The sequence below is a fragment of the Nomascus leucogenys genome, chromosome 8, assembly GCF_006542625.1.
Source record: "Nomascus leucogenys isolate Asia chromosome 8, Asia_NLE_v1, whole genome shotgun sequence".
NCBI lineage: Eukaryota > Metazoa > Chordata > Mammalia > Primates > Hylobatidae > Nomascus > Nomascus leucogenys.
In genome coordinates this window covers 101,388,336-101,408,421 of record NC_044388.1, presented here as the reverse complement: position 1 = coordinate 101,408,421, position 20,086 = coordinate 101,388,336, and the positions used below count along the sequence as shown (strand labels likewise).

The window sequence follows — 20,086 nt, the reverse complement described above, 5'->3', positions numbered from 1 at the left end:
TTTGGGACCAGCCTGGTCAATACAGGGAGACCCTATCTCTACAAATAATAATAATAATAAATAGCCAGGTGTAGGGATGTATGCCTGTGGTGTCAGCTATTCCAGAGGCTGAAGGCGGAGGATCACTTGAGCCAGGGAGGTCAAGGCTGCAGTGAGCCAAGACTGAGCCACTGCACTTCAGCCTGGGCAACACAGCACAACCCTGTCTAAAAAATTAAAATAATAAGCTGGGTGCAGTGGCTCACACCTGTAATCCCAGCACTTTGGGAGGCCGAGGTGGGTGGATCATCTGAGGTCAGGAGTTCGAGACCAGGCTGACCAACATGGTGAAACCCAGTCTCTACTAAAAATACAAAATTAGCTGGGTGTAGTGGTGCAGTGGTGCATGCCTGTAATCCCAGCTACTCAGAAGGCTGAGGCAGGAGAATTGCTTGAACCTGGGAGGCGGAGGCTGCGGTGAGCCGAGATCACGCCATTGCACTCCAGCCTGGGTGACAGAGCAAAACTCCGTCTCAAAAATAAATAAATAATAATTTAAAAATAAAAATAATAAACTCTAAGTAACAGCTAGAATCGAGGTAAACAAATGAATCACCTATGACTCAGTTTCTTCATCTGCAAACACATATACCAGAACCTACTTCATAGGGTATGTTCACAGGTTTTTGAAAAGTTAAATAAATTAAAATGAAGAAAGCGGCCAGGTGCAGTGGCTCACGCCTATAATCCCAGCACTTTGGGAGGCCAAGTTGGGTGGATCACCTTAGGTTGGGGGTTCAAGACCAGCCTGACCAACATAGAGAAACCCATCTCTACTAAAAATACAAAATTAGCCGGGCATGGTGGTGCATGCCTGTAATCCCAGCTACTCGGTAGGCTGAGGCAGGAGAATAGCTTGAACCCGGGAGGCAGAGGTTGCAGTGAGCCGAGATCGCACCATTGCACTCCAGCCTGGGCAACAAGAGTGAAACTCCATCTCAAAAAAAAAAAAAAAAATTTACAAAGCACTTATTATATATAATGTTAACTATAATTATTGGGGAAAATAATTCAAATCAAATAGTAAGTGCATGCATATGTGAGAAAGAAAACCCTTCATTTTTTTTCCATTGTTTTTAGGGTTTTTTTTAAAAAACAAAGAACAGGCTGGGGATAGTGGTTCACACCTGTAATCCTAACACTTTGAGAGGCCGAGGCCGGCAGATCACTTTAGGTCAGGAGTTCAAGACGAGGCTCGGCAACATGGTGAAACCCCCTCCCTACTAAAAATTCAAAAATTAGCTGGATGTGGTGGTTTGAGCCTGTAATCACTGCTACTTGGGAGGCTGAGGCAGGAAAATCGCTTGAACCGGGGAAGCAGAGGTTGCAGTGGGCCAAGATTGCACCACTGCACTCCAGCCTGGCCAAGTGCAGGCTCCTGAGCTCAAGTGACAGAGCGCTACTCCGTCTCAAGATAATAATAATAATAATAATAATAATAATAATAAATAAATAAAAATAAAAACAAAAAACAAAGAACATTTATTACTTTAGTAATTTTTTTTAAAAAAAGAAAAGAGCTCTCAGCCTTAGTGCTATTTTCTTGGAAACCTCTGCGCCATGACAGCCAAGTGAAGGAAGAAGCGAATGTGCAAAAGAAGAAAGATGAGGCAGAGGTCCAAGTAAACCACTAGCTTGTTGCACCGTGGAGGCCACAGGAGCAGAAACATGGAATGCCAGACACTGGAGATGCTGGTACAAGTTGTGGGACTGCATGCTACTGTCTAGAGCTTGTCTCAATGGATCTAGAACTTCATCGCCCTCTGATCACCGATCACCTGAGACCCACCTCGCTCATAACCAAAACTGCCCATGTTGGTCCTCTGCCCTGGACCTGTGACATTCTGCACTATTTCTGTGTTTACTTGTGGCCAAGTATAACATCCATACAATAAATCACCTCTTCTGCAGTCTTAGCTGAAGAATTAAAAAAAAGAAAAACAATAAAAATTTGGCACCAAGCTCTTCCCTGCTGAAGATCTACTAGTGCAATTACTGAAACGCTCAAGACAAGACAAATTCTGTAAAAATGAGAAAATTTTCAAGTGCCACAAAAAGGGCATAGTACTTAACTTCAAAATAAGACATAGTTCAACAATAACAAGCTACACACTAATAAGCAGAACTGCAATGGCATTAAAATTATACTCCATTATTTCCCAGAGGAAACAAATAACACAGAAGTATCCAACCAATCTAGAAATGGGTGCCTATCTGGAACTTTCACAATTAGATAAACCTCCACTAATTGTATGAGTGTGAAATTAAATACCACCAAATCTAATAACAATCTCGAATGACAACTCAGTAAGATATATATAAATCTGGAGATCAAGATAAACCAAGTAACTAAGAACAATCTAAAATCCTTAGAACACTGTAAACTTATCAGAGGAAGTTTTCACAACCCCCATGCTTTGAGGAAGCTTTGGTTCCCTGGATAAACTTAGCTGCTTCCATAAATACGGCGAGTACACAAAACAACCGAATGAAGGAGCAGAAAGAGAACTTTGAGCCTCAGCTGCATTTTTGCTGAGCTGTAATACTGGTAAAGCCTGTTTCAAGATCCAAGAGTCCACCCTCAAAATTAAAGAATGTAAACAGATGGCTGTCATGTACATTTCATCACATTTACCAGAGTGGTGTTTCATAAAAATTATACAAATTCATTACCAAACTTCAAACAGCGTTACTATCATTACTGTGGTTCTACCCAAAAGAAACGTCCTAGTCAACAATATTATCCAGTTTGTTAAAATAGTTTTCAAAAAGAAATCAATCATTAAGATGTCTCTATAGAATTATGGAATTCATAATTTCAAATAATGTGCATAATGCCTAAGAAAAAGAGAACGAATCCAATAAATGTCAGCTATTACCATTACTATTATCATGGTAATGTTTTCAAATTAAGGAACAGAAACTTATTCATAGAGAGGCCTTCAAAAGAAGTTACTTTGTCAGAATCCAAGTTGGCCTATCACAACCTGCAATAGTTAGATACTAAAAGGACTTTGTTTTAGAGGAATCAAAGTTAGATTCCTCGGGTTCCAAAGGAGTTAGTAAAGATGAAATAATCTCTGCATAAAGAATTAATGTATTTTTGGCTGGGCACGGAGGCTCACGCCTGTAATCCCAGCACTTCGGGAGGCTGAGGCAGGTGGATCATGAGGTCAGGAGTTCAAGACCAGCCTGGCCAAGATGGTGAAACCCCTTCTCTATTAAAAATACAGAAATTAGCCAGGCAGGGTGGCAGGCGCCTGTAATCCCAGCTACTCGGGTGGCTGAGGAGGGAGAATCGCTTGAACCCAGGCAGCAGAGGTTGAAGTGAGCCGAGATCATGCCACTGCACTTCAGCCTGGGAGATAGAGTGAAACTCCATCTCAAAAAAAAGAATTAATGTTGTTTTTCCAAAGTTTTTCTGGTACAGAAATCTATATTTTTAAACATTTGGCAATTCAGCCTTAAATGTTACAACTTCTAAACCTAATGCATTTTTGAAAAGTAGTCAAGATAATGGAAGTAAGTAAATATAAATAACACAAGTAAAACAAAGGGATAGATTAGAATTCTACATTAGAAAGTGAAAGGAGGGCCAGGTGAGGTGGGTAAGCCCAACACTCGAGGCAGGTGGATCACTTGAGGTCAGGAGCTCAAGACTAGCATGGCTAACACAGTGAAACAACGTCTCTACTAAAAATACAAAAATTAGCCGGGTGTGGTGGTGGGTGCCTGTAATCCCAGCTACTTGGGAGGCTGAGGCAAGAGAATCGCTTGAACCCGGGAGGCAGAGGTTGCAGTGAGCCAAGATCAGGTCACTGCATTCCAACTCTAGGCAAGTCTGTCTCAAAAAATAAAAAATAAAAAATAAGTTAATCTAAGTCCGAAAAAATATAAGTATTTGTTAAAATTAAGATTGTCTGGAGGGATAATACTACATTCTGATCCTAGGAAAAAGGAAAAAGGCTAATATGCCTTGACTAATTTTGTTCTGTCTTTTTTCTGATAGAAAAACCATGTGGGTTTAATCCTTCCAAAGATGCACAGAAAATAAATAACAACACATAAATTGGTAAGAAAAAAAAGAACTAAACACGTCTGACAACATGCTTTCTACTAGTCTCCAGCGTGGGTGTACCGGCATTATAAGCGAGCAAGACCAAGCAAGCACCTTTTCGGACAGACATCTTAGATTCACAAGCAGACACAGTATCTGTTTATACACTTCCAAGAGTATGTTTAAACCTGTGTTTTTTAAATGCCTTACAAAAAAGTTATATAAAAACATAATTTTGGCCATACACACACACACACACAAAGAGTATTAGAATTAATTATACGTTTATACTTTTCTTTCAGACACAAGCATTTATCAGGTATCTGGTTCATCTTCAAACTGAAAAAAAAAAAATTATAGAAACCCCTGTGAAGTCTGTTAAGTCCTTCACTCAACCATTCTCTCTCTTTTTTTTTTTTTTTTTTTTTTTTTTTTGAGACAGAGTTTCGCTCTTGTTGCCCAGGCTGGAGTACAATGGCACGATCTCGGCTCATCGCAACCTCTGCCTCCCACTCCCAGGTTCAAGCGATTCTCCTACCTCAGCCTCCTGAGTAGCTGGGATTACAGGCATGTGCCACCTACACCTGGCTAATTTTGTACTTTTACTAGAGATGGGGTTTCTCCATGTTGGTCACTCTGGTCTCAAACTCCCGACCTCAGGTGATCCACCCGCCTCAGCCTCCCAAAGTGCTGGGATTACAGGCGTGAGCCACTGCACCCAGCCTCAACCATTCACTTATATATATATTAAATATTAGAAACTGAAGTATCAAGATATTCACCACTTCCTCTGACCACTGTATTACAGAGTTTTAAACTGGGTTTCAGCTTTGAAACAAAAAATAACCACCCTTCTGATATGTTTTTACAAAATCGTAATACATATTGAAACATATCCAGAAAAGTTAGAAAATAAAGGTAAGCATAAAGAAGGAAAGATTCTTTTGTTTTTGTTTTTTTGAGACAGACTCTAGCTCTGTTACCCACGCTGGAGTGCAGGGGCACAATCTCAGCTTATGGCAAACTCTGCCTCCCAGATTCAAGCAATTCTCCTGCCTCAGCCTCCCAAGTAGCTGGGACTACAGGTGTGCGCCACCATGCCCAGCTAATTTTTGTATTTTTAGTAGAGATGGGGTTTCTCCATGTTGGCCAGGCTGGACTCAAACTCCTGACCTCAAGTGATTCACCCACCTCGGCCTCCCAAAGTGCTAGGATTACAGGCATGAGCCATCATGCCTGGCCAGCAGTAAAGTTTAACTGACTATAATCTTAGTTACCAGAAATCAAACAGCTAGGTGCCTAAAACTTATTCTAAAATGTGTATACACTAAAAAAATTAGTGGTCCTAGTTCCTCTACAAATTAAAACATCTGGCCAGGCACAGTGGCTTGCGCCTATCCCAGCACTTCCAGAGGCCAAGGCGGACAGATTACTTGAGAGCAGGAGTTCAAGACCAGTCTGGCCAACATGGTAAAACCCCATCTCTACTAAAAATACAAAAAATTAGCCAGACACGGTGGCAGGCACCTGTAATCCCAGCTACCAGGGAGGCTGAGGCAGGAGAATCACTTGAACCTGGAAGGCAGAGGTTGCAGTAGGCAGAGATCACGCCACTGTACTCCAGCCTGGGCAACAGAGCGAGACTCTGCCTCAAAAACAAAACAAAACAAAAAAAGCCGGGCACAGTGGCTCATGCCTGTAATCCCAGCACTGCGGGAGGCTGAGGCGGGTGGATCACCAGAGGTCAGGAGTTTAAGACCAGCCTAGCCAACATGGTGAAACCTTGTCTCTAATAAAAAAAAAAAAAAAATTAGCAGGGCATGGTAGCACCTGTAATCCCAGCTACTCAGGAGGCTGAGGTTCAGCGAGCCGAGATGGCGCCACTGCACTCTAGCCCGGGCGACGGAACGAGACTCCAACTCAAAAAAAAAAAAAAAAACAAGAACAAAAACTAAAATATCTTGAAAAGGATTACTTAAGGAGTTAAGTTGAAAATAATTCAGGCCGGGCGCGGTGGCTCATGCCTGTAATCCCAGCACTTTGGGAGGCCGAGGCGGGTGGATCACGAGGTCAGGAGATCGAGACCATCCTGGCTAATATGGTGAAACCCCGTCTCTACTAAAAATACAAAAAATTAGCCGGGCGAGGTGGCGGGCGCCTGTAGTCCCAGCTACGCAGGAGGCTGAGGCAGGAGAATGGCATGAACCCCGGGGGGTGGAGCCTGCAGTGAGCCGAGATCATGCCACTGCACTCTAGCCTGGGCGACAGCGAGACTCCGTCTCAAAAAAAAAAAAAAAAAAAAAAAAAAAAAAAAAAGAAAATAATTCTACGCAAGCACAAGTTTAGGCAGTTCAAGTGTAAAAAATACATAACTGAAATCCTTCTTGCTTAACAGAAAATTAACTCCAGAGAAGGAAATATGTATGACAAAAAAACAGCCTCCAAAAAGTTAAAGGAAAAAAAAAATACTCAACTAAACATTTGGAAATTATTTTTTCAAGTACTAGTCTGTCCAAAGCAAATAAGAAGGACTCAGCTGGGCAAAGTAGCATGCTCCTGAATTCCCAGCTACTCAAGAGGCTGAGGCAGGAGGATCACCTTGTTCAGGCCAGGAGTTTGAGGCTGCAGTGAGCTATGATGGCACCACTGCACTCTGACGACACAGTGAGAATATGTCTCAAAAAAAAAAAAAAAAAAAGGATTCCACTTATATAAAAATTAAAAATCTGTAGCTGTATGCAAACTTAAAAAAATAATTATTTTAAAAAATTATGTTTAAATCATACTTTACCTTTGAGATTCCTAGAATGTATAACCAACTCTCTCCAGTACACTTACCCCTAAAGAAAAAAAAATGGAAAAAGGAAAAAATAATAAACTGAATGTCTTATCACTGGAATGTACCTACTTTCGCTATTAAACTATCTACAAACATTACAAGTAGCTGGGCGCAGTGGCTCATGCCTGTAATCCCAGTACTTTGGGAGGCCAAGGCAGATGAACTACTTGAACTCAGGAGTTCGAGACCAGTGTGGGCACCTCTACAAAAAATACAAAACTTGTATTTAAAACTCGTCTGGTCAAACAAAAATAAAATACAAAATACAAAAGTTAGCCAAGGATGGTGTCATGTGCCTGTGGTCCCAGCTACTCAGAAGGCTGAGGCAGGGGAATCTCTTGAGACAGGGAGGTGGAGGCTGCAGTGAGCTGTGATAGCGCCACTGCACTCCAGCCTGCATGACAGACCAAGACCTTGTCTTGAAAACAAACAAAAAAAAACAATATTAGGGGTAATTATTCCAAATAAACTAATTAATCTGAAGCATACATTTACAGGGCAGCAAGTTTTGTATTGTTAGTTGCACCAACAAAAGATCAGTACATATCGTCACAATTTCCAGAATGCCATAATCAGGTAGTGTTACCGTGTAAGGTAATAAGAACTAAGTGCCATCACTGGAGACCAGCTCACAAACCCTCAGTGGAGCCAGCTGCATAGAGTGAGAAGTGACAACATTGTGACGGTGGCTAAGAAAGCACCAGTAGAATAAAGTTCTTGTTTTTTTGGGGGGTGTTTTTGTTTGTTTGTTTGTTGTTTTTTTGAGACAGAGTTTTGTTCTTGTTGCCCAAGCTGGAGTGCAGTGGCGTGATCTCGGCTCATTGCAACCCCAGCCTCCTGGGTTCAAGCGATTCTCCTGCCTCAGCCTCCTGAGTAGCTGGGATTACAGGCGCGAGCCACCACGCCCAGCTAATTTTTTGTATTTTTAGTAGAGATGGGATTTCATCATGTTGGCCAGGCTGGTCTCAAACTCCTGACCTCAGGTGATCCACCCGCCTTGGTCTCCCAAAATGCAGGCATCACAGGTGTGAGCCACTGTGCCTGGCCGAATAAAGTTTATTTTAAAGTCTAGCAGCTAGGCATAGTGGCTCATGCCTGTAATCCCAAAGCTTTGGGAGGTCAAGGTGGGAGGACTGCTTGAGCCCAGGAGTTTGAGACCAGCCTGGGGAACACAGGGAGATCCTGTCTCCCCAATGAAAAAAAAAAAATTTTTTTAATTGGTCAGGTGTGGTAGCTCACCCCTGTAATCCCAGCACTTTGGGAGGCCAAAGCGGGCAGTTCACCTGAGGTCAAGAGTCCAAGACCAGCCTGATCAACATGGTGAAACCCCGTCTCTACTAAAAATACAAAATTAGCTGGGCATGGTGGCACATGCCTGTAATCCCAGCTCCTGGGGAGGCTGAGGTAGGAGAATCGGAAGGCAGAAACTGTGATGAGCTGAGATTGTGCCATTGTACTCCAGCCTGGGCAACAAGAGTGAAACTCCATCTGAAAAAATTAAAATTAAAATTAATTAACCGGATGTGGTAGCACATCCCAATCTACTCAGGAGACTGAAGTGGGAGGACAGCTTGAGCCCAGGAGGTCGAGGCCGCAATGATCCCTGACAGTGCAACTGAACTCCAGCCTAGACAACAGAGCAAGACCTTGTCTCAAAATTCAAATTCCTAGGCTCAAGTAATCTGACCATCTCGGATTCCCAAAGTAAAATGTACATCTTCTATGTGTAAAGTAAACATGGCAAAATGTTAACAGCAAATCTAGGTGAAGGGTACATGAATGTTTACTGAACAACTCTTCTGTAGGCTTACAATTTTCCGAAGAGTTGCAAAAACAATATTTAAAAGTTATGGATTACAAAAAAACAAAGCCTGCCGAGTACAGTGGCTCATGCCTGTAATCCCAGCCTTTTGGGAGGCCGAGGCAGGCAGATCACTTTAGGTCAGGAGTTCAAGACCAGGCTTGCCAACATGGTGAAACCCCATCTCTACTAAAAATATAAAAAATTAGCCAGGTGTGGTGGCACGTGCCCATAGTACCAGTTACTCAGGAGGCTGAGGCAGGAGAATCTCTTGAACCCAGGAGGGGGAAGTTGCAGTGATTTGAGATGGTGCCACTGCACTCCAGCCTGGACCACAGAGCAAGACTCTGTCTCAAAAAACAAACAAAAAGAAAAAAAACGAACAGCAGAAAATAGGGAAAGATACAAATAATAATTTAGCATGTATATTCTGCCTCCCAGAATTAACTGTTAATCGTCATAGTAGTGTCTAGTTTCAAAAAAAAATTATAGATATCCTCAAAAGAAATTATAGATAACGGGCTGGGCGCGGTGGCTCACGCCTGTAATCCCAGCACTTTGGGAGGCCAAGGCAGGTGGATCACAAGGTCAGGAGATCGAGACCATCCTGGCTAACACAGTGAAACCCCATCTCTACTAAAAATACAAAAAATTAGCTGGGCGTGGTGGCGGTCGCCTGTAGTCCCAGCTACTTGGGAGGCTGAGGCAGGAGAATGTCGTGAACCCGGGAGGCAGAGCTTGCAGTGAGCCAAGATCGTGCCACTGCACTCCAGCCTGGACGACAGAGCGAGACTGCGTCAAATAAAATAAAATAAAATAAAATAAAAATTAGCCGGGCATAGTGGCGCATGCCTATAATCCCAGCTGCTCGGGAAGCTGAGGCAGGAAAATTGCTGGAACCCGGGAGGCGGAGATTGCAGTGAGCCGAGATCGCGCATTTGCACTCCAGCCTGGGTAACAAGAGCAAAACTCCGTCTCAAAAAAAAAAAAAAATTATAGATATCATCCCCTTTGCCACTACCTCCCACTCGTATTCCCTTATAGATGTGAAATTATAGAGTATGCCTATATTCAACTTTACTAAGTGCTGCAAATACTGTCTCAAAAAGCAGCTGTACCAGTTTACACTCAACCAACAGTTATTTTTTCTCCTCCCAACAGTAACTTTCTCCTCCCAACAGTAAGTAGCAGTTTCTTTTTTTTTTTTAATTTTTTACAAATTTTTTCTTTTTTAATAGAGACGGGGGTCTCACTTTGTGGCCCAGACTGGTCTTGAACTCCCGGTTCAAGGACTCAAGCGGCCCTCAATCTCCAAAAGTGCTAGAATTATAGGCATGAGCTACCACGCCTGGCCAGTAGTTTCAAAATTACCATTTTTGCCACATCTTCACCAACATTTGATAGCGTCAGACATGAAATTTTTTTTTTGGCCGGGCGCAGTGGCTCACACTTGTAATCCCAGCACTTCGGGAGGCCGAGGCAGGCAGATCACGAGGTCAGGAGATCGAGACCATCCTGGCTAACATGGTGAAACCCCGCCTCTACTAAAAATACAAAAAATTAGCCAGGCGTGGCAGTGGGTGCCTGTAGTCCCAGCTACTCCGGAGGCTGAGGCAGGAGAATGGTGTGAACCTGGGAGGCGGAGCTTGTGGTGAGCCGAGATCACGCCACTGCACTCCAGCCGGGGCGACAGAGCCAGACTGCCTCAGCTTCCCAAGTAGCTGGGATTACAGACATCCACCACCACAGCTGGCTAATTTTTTTATTTTTAGTAAAGACAGGGTTTTGCCATGTTGGCCAGCCTGGTCTCGAACTCATGACTTCAGGTGAACTGCCCACCTCGGCCTCCCAAAGTGCTGGGATTACAGACATGACCCCACTGCACCCAGCCCAGACATGAAAAATTTATTTTATCAATCTGATGTGAAAAACATTAGATTTTTTATCAATCTGAAATATCAATCTGATGCATTTTCACTTATTTTGGCTTTCACTTCCTTGACTACTAATCAGTTACACTGATTATAATTCAATGCTAATTCTGGCACCAATACCCCTTTCTAGAACTCCTTTGCTTTCATTTTGACAGAAGCAAATTTGTGGCCCTCAACATACTGAATAAGAGAGCAATTAAGAAACAATGCAGCTGGGTGCGGCCTGTAATCCCAGCACTTTGGGAAGCCACAGCGGGCAGATCACGAGGTCAGGAGTTCAAGACCAGCCTGGCCAATTTGGTGAAACTCCGTCTCTACTAAAAAATACAAAAATTAGCCAGCCATCGTGGCGCCTGCCTGTAGTCCCAGCCCAGGAGGGAGACTGAGGCAGGAACCTGGGAGGCAGAGGTTTCAGTGAGCCAAGATCACACCACTGCACTCTAGCCTGGGAGACAGAGTAAGACTCCTTCTCAAAAAAAAAAAGAGAAGAAGAAGAACAGAAAAAGAAACAATGCCAGGCGTGGTGGTGCCGACCTATAGTCCTAGCTACTTGGTAAGGCTGAGGCAGGAGGATCACTTGAGTCCAGGAGTTCAAGTCCAGCCTGGGCAATGCAGCAAGACCTTGTTTCAAAAAAAAAGGAAGAAGAAAGAAGGAAGAAGAATGAAGAGAAATAAAACAACCTAGGATCACACAGTAAAAGGTAAAAGAACCTCAGCAAAACAAGAACTTCACCTACAGACTCTCCCTTTTATTACATCATACAAAATGAAGAATAATCAAACCTACATGGCAGCATGTACTAAGCATGATTAAATCCCCATATGAAACCAAATGCTCACAAAAGCACAACACAGTGCTGGGAAATAATTTTCTGTCTTTTAAAAAATGTAAGATGGCCAGGCGCGGTGGCTCACGCCTGTAATCCTAACACTCTGGGGGGCCAAGGCGGGCAGATCACTTGAGGTCAGGAGGTTCGAGGCCAGCCTGACCAACATGGTGAAACCCCGTTTCTACTAAAAATACAAAAATTAGCCAGGCAGCACCTGTAGTCCCAGCTACTAGGGAGGCTGAGACAGGAGAATCACTTGAACCTGGGAGGCGGAGGTTGCAGTGAGCCAAGATCGTGCCACTGCACTCTAGCCTGGGCAACAGAGCAAGACTCCATCTCAAAAAACAAAAAAAAGTAAGATGAAAAATAAAAGATGAAATTCAACCCAGTATGTATAAGACTATTTGCAAGATTTTAAATGGATGTGCTTTATTCTTAGAAAATACTTAGCTCCTCTAAACTAATTCATTCATTTATTCAGCAAGTATTTATTGAGCACCTACTGTGTGCCATCCACTATACTCATTGATTTATTTATTCAGCAAGTATTTACTGAGCACCTATTGTGTGCCATACACTATTCTAGAACAGCAGTGAAGACAAAGTCTCTATTGTCATGAAGCTGACATTCAAGGAGGAAAGAAAAAGATTAAAATACTCAATAAATAAACGTACAAGTGACATAACACCAGATAGAAGCACGCTATAAAGAAAATAAAGGGAAAGAGAACAAAGAATGACAAAGAGAGTGACGTAAGGACACAGAAAGTGACACGGAACATCTCTCTGAGGCAGTGACTTGCAATATGGTGTGTTCAACTCAACATAAACTGTTCCAGTACCAATCATCTGCTTCATAAAATAATTTTCTTCACCTTTTCATACTCCCCCTTCATTTTTTCCAGAAAAAGCATACTGTAGTGGTTTTCTATTATTGCTATTATTTTAGAGGGGAAAAAAATCTCCTACAAGATGTTGACAGGTCATTTACAAACAGGTAAAAATTTCAAGCCACATATAGTCTGAAGAAAATGTTAAGAGAGATTTGTCAGTGAGAAGGCTAATGCCAAAATGAAGCAAATAAGAATTTGAAATGGAATTTCAAGAAAATGACTTACCAACTTTTCAACTCTATAGTATGTTTACTTTCTATCGCATATGAAAATAAAGGTAATAGCAACAGAAAAATGTCTTTTGGGTTTCTGGTTTTTGTTTTTCTTTTTGAGGCGGAGTCTCACACTGTCTCCCAGGCTGGAGTGCAGTGGCGCGATTTCAGCTCATTGCAACCTCTGCCGCCCAGGTTCAAGCGATTCTCCGGACTGAGCCTCCCAAGTAGCTGGGATTACAGGTGACTGCCATGGCACCTGGCTAATTTTTGTACTTTTAGTAGAGACGGGGTTTCACCATCTTGGCCAGGTTGGTTTTGAACTCCTGACCTTGTGATCCACCCGCCTCTGCCTCCCAAAGTGCTGGGGATTACAGGCGTGAGCCACCATGCCCGGACATTTTTTTTTTTTTTTTTTAATGGAGTTTCGCTCTTGTAGCCCAGGCTGGAGTGCAATGGTGCAATCTCAGCTCACTGTAACATCCGCCACCTGGGTTCAAGCAATTCTCCTGCCTCAGCCTCCCAAGTAGCTGGGATTACACGTGCCCGCCACTACGTCAGGCTAATTTTTGTATTTTTAGTAGAGACAGGGTTTCACCATGTTGGCCAGGCTAGTCTCGAACTCCTGACCTCAGGTGATCCACCCACCTCGGCTTCCCAAAGTGCTGGGATTACAGGCATGAGAACCATGACTGGCCCGAAAAATATATTTCAAGAGAGAGTCTACTGTTTTTCATTTAAAGATAAAAAATTAGGGCTGGGCGCAGTGGCTCACACCTGTAATCCCAGCACTTTGGGAGGCCAAGGCGGGCTGATCACAAAGTTAGGAGTTTAAGACCAGCCTGGCCAATATGGCGAAACGCTGTCTCTACTAAAAATATAAAAACTAGCTGGGCATGGTGGTGCACTCCTGTAATCCCAGCTTCTCAGGAGGCTGAAGCAGGAGAATTGCTTGAACCCAGGAGGTGGAGGTTGCAGTGAGCCGAGAAAACAACATTGCAATCCAGCCTGGGCAACAAGAGTGAAACTCTGTCTCAAAAAAAAAAAAAGCCGGGCACAGTGGCTCACGCCTGTAATCTGAGCACTTTGGGAGGCCGAGGTGGACGGATCACGAGGTCAGGAGATCGAGACCATCCTGGCTAACACGGTGAAACCCCGTCTCTACTAAAAATACAAAAAAATTAGCCGGGCAGGGTGGCGGGCACCTGTAGTCCCAGCTACTCGGGAGGCTGAGGCAGGAGAATGGCGTGAACCCAGTAGGCGGAGCTTGCAGTGAGCTGAGACTGCGCCACTGCATTCCAGCCTGGGCGACAGAGCGAGACTCCGTCTCAGAAAAAAAAAAAAAAAAAAAAAAATTCCACCTCCGTGATTTAAAGAAAACCAGCAAACAGTAAAATTTCTTTTCACAGGCTTCCATTAGAACTTATAGAGCTGCAATCCCTTGGAACTGGGGAGGTGCCTTAATACAAAAATTTAAAGGCCAACATATTCACTTCTCTTTCTTCTTCCGATTATTTTTTCATTCCCCATTACCCTGAATGAAATATCTATGGTCTATTCTTTCAAAATGACTACTGAGGGCAGGACGCAGTGGCTCACATCAGTAATCCCAGCACTTTGGGAGTCCAAGGCAGGCAGATCACCTGAGGTCAGGACTTTGAGACCAGCCTGACCAACATGGTGAAACCTCGCCTCTACTAAAAATATAAAAATTATCCAGGCATGGTGGCTGGTGCCTGTAGTCCCAGCTACTCAGGAAGCTGAGGCACGAGAATCGCTTCAACCTGGGAAGCTGAGGTTGCAGTGAGCAGAGATCATGCCACTGCACCCCAGCCTAGGCAACAGAGCCAGACTCCATCTCAAAAGCAAAAAAAAAAGACTACTCTGATCCCATCTAAATCTTTTATCTCCCTGATTATGAAATTCTCTTTCGTCTACACTGTCATCCTGTCTGCCTTCAATGATTCAAATGTTCTTCTAAAGAACCAGATTGCCATTTATGAACTCCTTTTTAAAGAAGGAGTCATGGTGGCCAAGAAGGATATCCACATGCCTAAGCACCCAGAGCTGGCAGACAAGAATGTGCCCAACCTTCATGTCATGAAGGCCATGCAGTCTCTCAAGTCTCAAGGCTACGTGAAGGAACAGTTTGCCTGGAGACATTTCTACTGGTACCTTACCAATGAGGGTATCCAGTATCTCTGGGATTACCTTCATCTGCCCCCGGAGATTGTGCCTGCCACCCTACGCTGTAGCCGTCCAGAGACCGGCAGGCGTCAGCCTAAAGGTCTGGAGGGTGAATGACTGGCGAGACTCACAAGAGGGGAAGCTGACAGAGATACCTACAGATGGAGCGCTGTGCCACTTAGTGCCGACAAGAAAGCTGAGGCTGGGGCTGGGTCAGCAGCCGAATTCCAGTTTAGAGACGGATTTGGTCGTGGACGTGGTCAGCCATCTCAGTAAAATCAGAGAGGATTCTTTTGAATTGAATAAACTTACAACCAAAAAAAAAAAAAAACAGTTCTTCTAAGTAGACTTATAAATCCAAAAAACCTTATTTCTATTTCAGGAGTTTTTTTGTTTTGTTTTGTTTTGTTTTTCGAGACGGAGTCTCGCTCTGTCGCCAGGCTGGAGTGCAGTGGCGTGATCTCAGCTCACTGCAACATCCACCTCCCGGGCTCAAGTGATTCTCTTACCTCAGCCTCCCGAGTAGCTGGGATTACAGGCATGGGCCACCACACCCAACTAATTTTTGTATTTTTAGTAGAGATGGGGTTTCACCATGTTGGCCAGGATGGTCTCGATCTCTTGACCTCAATGATCTGCCCGCCTCAGCCTCCCAAAGTATTTCAGGAGTTCTTAATCTTTTTGTGCATGGACCTCATTGGCAGTTTGGTGAAACCTATGGTCCCTTTCTCAGATTTCTTTTAAGTGCATAATTAAATACATGTGATTGCAAGGGAAACCAATTATATGGAAATATTAGCAAAACAACAAACTAATATGGTAATAATATATGTACAGCCTTATTATCACATTAAATAACAATGTCTAACGGCGGGTCTAGTAACACCAGAAATTCAAAGAAGTGATAACCATAGGCCGGGAGCCGTGGCTCACGCCTGTAATCCCAGCACTTTGGGAAGCCGAGGCGGGCGGATCATGAGGTCAGGAGATCGAGACCATCCTGGCTAACACGGTGAAACCCCGTCTCTACTAAAAATACCAAAAAAATTAGCCGGGCGTGGTGGTGGGCGCCTGTAGGGGAATGGCGTGAACCCGGGAGGCGGAGCTTGTAGTGAGCCGAGATCACGCCACTGCACTCCAGCCTGGGCGACAGAGCGGGACTCCATCTCAAAAAAAAAAAGAAGTGATAACCATAAATGATATTCTGAGCTATCTGCAACTGTAAACATGATACAAAAATATCCGTAATTTTTATTGATGACAAAGTCACAGGCGTTGCTAATGCTACTCTGGCTTGTTGTCCACATTCGTAACTGAAGGAAATAATAAGTTTCAGTTAGCAGTCAATAAAAATAATGATGTCATTTTATCCTCCTTCTAGTGAAAGGACTCTTCTAATTCTATCCATCAATGAACTCCAGTTTAAAACCCCTCTCTAGTTCAAAGTCCTGCTCAGAACTGATTTTCGTCATAAATTTAAAAATAAAAACACTGATCCCTCCTTTGACCTAGTTCTCATCTGAACCTATCACTATGTCTCCCTGTTTTTATGCACATTTATACACAGAACCCTGTGTGTACTTCTGTGGTTTGCCTAGCCAGCACTCATTACAATTTTGCCAGTCAATAAAAGGTGAAGTTGAAAGAAAAGGGAAACAACCAACAGCTCCCTCACTTCCAGACCTCCGACAGCAAGTGGAAAGATGCCAAGTATAGTGAGTGTCTGTGTTAGGTGGGCTGCCCCCAGACCCGTATGTCCAGCTTGTCAAGCTTCCCCGCAGCACGACATCTTTATCAGCGACACTCAGAAGACATTCCATTTCGTTCTCGCCTCCTATACTCAGTTCCCTACCTGCCGGGCCTCTCGTCTCTGGCCCCCACCCGAGGCCGCCCCGCGGTCCTCCTGTCCCTTCCCATCCCATCCCCCACGCGTCTCTCCCTCTCCTCAGCCCCAGGCCGCCCTGGCTCCTGCGCGCCGCCACATCTCTCCCCTGGGCCTAACCCAGTGTCCCCCGACCCCCACCTCGCCCGACACTGACGGGAAGAGCCCAGGACCCCGGGGTCAGTTGGACCTGACGGCCGGGCAGTCAGAGACAGGCTGCGGCCCTAGGCCAGAGCAACTCGGCCGCGAGGCAGGGAGCCGCGCACCGCGCGCGGGCTAAATCGGGACGCGTACTCACCAAGGGGCTCATGCGCAGGAGGACACGGAGGACTCTGTCGGACCGCCACTCGGCCTCGGAGCCGTCGCCCTCGCCGGTGACTGCCCCCGCCGCCGCTGCCGCCACCTTCGCCACTCGCCTGTTGGCTTCCCTGCGTCCTGCAGCGGCGCTGCCGCCACGCCAGCGCGCGTGCGCGGCGCCGCGGGGGCCCCTGGGAGTTGTAGTTCCGCCAGGGCGGCTAGGGGCTCCCACTTCCGCCTTAGGCAGCCCCAGGTCAGCTGCCCCCTGAAGCAGTCGTGGGTGTTCGGGTCCGGAATCGTCTTCCGGAAGGTTGTTCACCAGGCCTGGGCCCTGGTTTCCGCCTGCAGTAATGCTGGACGTGAAGAATCCGACTGAGCAAGTATGTGTAAAGCAAAAATGTAGAGCGTTTTATGCTTTCTGTGACAACGCTCAGTTGCCCAGGACACATTATTCGCATGAATGACTCTCTGTCTCTCTTCTCTGTTTCTCTCTCACACATACGCACACACCACTCACAAACCTCCCTTCCCTTTTTTTTTTTTTTTTCGAAACAGAGTCTCGCTCTGTCGCCCAGGCTGGAGTGCAGTGGCGCAATCTCGGCTCACTGCAAGCTCCGCCTGCCAGGTTCACGCCATTCTCCCGCCTCAGCCTCCCAAGTAGCTGGAACTACAAGCACCCGCCACCACGCCCGGCTAATTTTTTGATTTTTAGTAGAGACTGGATTTCGCCGTGGTAGCCAGGATGGTCTCGATCTCCTGACCTCGTGATCCGCCCACCTCAGCCTCCCAAAGTGCTGGGATTACAGGCGTGAGCCACCGCGCCCGGCCCCTCCCTTCCCTTTTGTTCAAAGTGCCATTAATTGGTTTGGATGGTATCTGGATTTTCAGTGTAAAACCTGCTTTCCCACTTCTCAGTTTCTAAAATCTTACTTATCATAAACTTCACCATGCAGTTATTTTAGGTAAGTCAATAGATGAACTGTCTAATAATTTTTTTAACAGCATAACTCATATATTCAGAGGTCAAGTTAGCTGAGTTGAACAGTTAGAATTGGAAGACACCTGCTTAAAGGTCACTAGTGCAACTGCTGCCGAGGCAGGAATTCCCTCTTGTACATTCAGCCAGATGGTCATCTTCTTGTTCAACAGTTCAAATTTCAGGGAGCTCACTCCCTCAAATAATGCAGCCTGCTCCACTGTTGGACAGCTATAAATGTTAGAAAGTTCTGCCTCCTGCTGAGCTGAAATCTGTTTCCCTTTATTTCCTTCCATTGCTGGTAGTTATGCTGCCTGGAGCAATACAGAATGTTTTCCACTTGACAGATCTTCAAAAAATTGAAAACAATGATTATATCCTCCAATACTGGGAGTCTCCAGGCAAAAAAAGGAAAAAAGTAATACTCATTTCCCCAGCTATTTCAAATGTCAATCAACTCCCAAACTGCTTTCCATCTACTCACCTCTCTTGATGTCACCTTTAGGGGCATGGTGGCACATGCCTGTAATCCCAGCACTTTGCGAGGCCAAGGCAGGAGGATTGCTTGAGCCCAGAAGTTCAAGACCAGCCTGAGCAACATAGTGAAACTCCATCTCTACAAAAAATACAAAAATTAGTGAGGCATGGTGGCGTGCACCTGTAGTCCCAGCTACTAGGGAGGCTGAAGTGGGAGGATCACCAAGCCCAAAAAGGTCAAGGCTGCAGTGAGCTATGATCATGCCACTGAACTCCAGCCTGGGCAACAGAGTGAAACCTGTCTCAAAACAAAACAGCAACAACAACATTGACAGAATTGCTTCATATTTATTGCCTTGTTTTATGACTACATAGGTAGTAATAGAACCACCTATGGTAGGCTGGTCAGATGTTATTGCTATCGTGTTGCCATTCAACTCATTCAGGAGTTCAATCAGCTGTGTTACAAGACATTACTCAATGCACCACTGGTATGAAATAAGCAAGAGGAGGCCGGGCGCAGTGGCTCACGCCTGTAGTCCCAGCACTTTGGGAGGCCGAGGTGGGCGGATCACGAGGTCAGGAGATAGAGACCATCCTGGCTAACACGGTGAAATCCTGTCTCTACTAAAAATACAAAAAATTAAGGCCGGGCACGGTGGCTCACGCCTGTAATCCCAGCACTTTGGGAGGCCGAGGCGGGCGGATCATGAGGTCAGGAGATCGAGACCATGGTGAAACCCCGTCTCTACTAAAAATACAAAAAATTAGCTGGGCGCAGTGGCAGGCGCCTGTAGTCCCAGCTACTCAGGACGCTGAGGTGGGAGAATGGCGTGAACCCGGGAGGCGGAGCTTGCAGTGAGCCGAGATGGCGCCACTGCACTCCAGCCTGGGCGACAGAGCGAGACTCCGTCTCAAAAAAAAAAAAAAATTAGCCGGGCGTGGTGGCAAGCGCCTGTAGTCCCAGCTACATGGGAGGCTGAGACAGGAGAATGGCGTGAACCCGGGAGGCGGAGCTTGCAGTGAGTGGAGATCCCACCACTGCACTCCAGCCTGGGCGACAGAGTGAGACTCCGCGAGACTCCGTCTCAAAAAAAAAAAAAAAAAAAAAAAAACAGAAATAAGCAAAAGGATACAATTTACAATCTAGAGTGGGGTGAAACTTCCACAGATTAAGAATCATTATAATAAGCCAAGGTACAAAGCATTCTGAGATTCCCAGAGAGAATGGCCTTTTCAAGTCGAGGGTTCATGAGCTTATGGAAGAGGTCACACTTAGGAGTTACTGGACGGCTGGATTTCAAGACAAGAGATGGCATTCGTGGACTGCTAAGGAAGAACTCAGCCTTAGCAAAATGAATGCATTCACAGTGGGCTCTGGAACACTGCGTCTGGGTAGGCTGGAGCACCCAGGCCAGGGAGGAAGGGAAGGAGAGGCCCCAAAAGTTGCAAAAGAATCTTCAGGGAAGCTGCATTGCATGTGAGAAGTAAAAAAGGAACTAGAATGGTCAGTTAATCTTCTGAGCCCTGTTCTGTCACCTACAAATGAAGAACTTGAACTAACAAGCAGTTTTCTTTTTTTTTTCCAGTCAGCACACTCAAGGAATTCAAATCTCCTGCTAGAACTATGGATCACTGCAACAGTGATTCTTGGGAAATATG

At 45.0% G+C, this 20,086-nt stretch overlaps 1 protein-coding gene and 1 pseudogene across 11 annotated transcripts in view; one reads left to right on the top strand and one right to left on the bottom strand.

Annotated features, from left to right (window-relative positions):
• The window catches only part of GAPVD1 (GTPase activating protein and VPS9 domains 1), a 97,622-nt gene extending 80,484 nt beyond the window's left edge, over window positions 1–17,138 (bottom strand). For 5 of the 11 annotated variants that reach the window (XM_030817816.1, XM_030817820.1, XM_030817822.1 and 2 more), the window contains exons 1-2: window positions 16,973–17,122; window positions 6,888–6,936 (exon numbers count right to left, since the gene is read on the bottom strand). The gene's annotated coding sequence lies outside the window, so the exon portion shown is untranslated. Of the gene's footprint in view, window positions 1–6,887; window positions 6,937–16,972 lie in introns of all 11 variants that reach the window. The other 6 variants (XM_030817818.1, XM_030817817.1, XM_030817821.1 and 3 more) reach the window with 3 other exon arrangements.
• LOC101179461 lies at window positions 14,523–15,134 on the top strand (annotated as a pseudogene).
• Window positions 17,139–20,086: the final 2,948 nt, after the last annotated feature.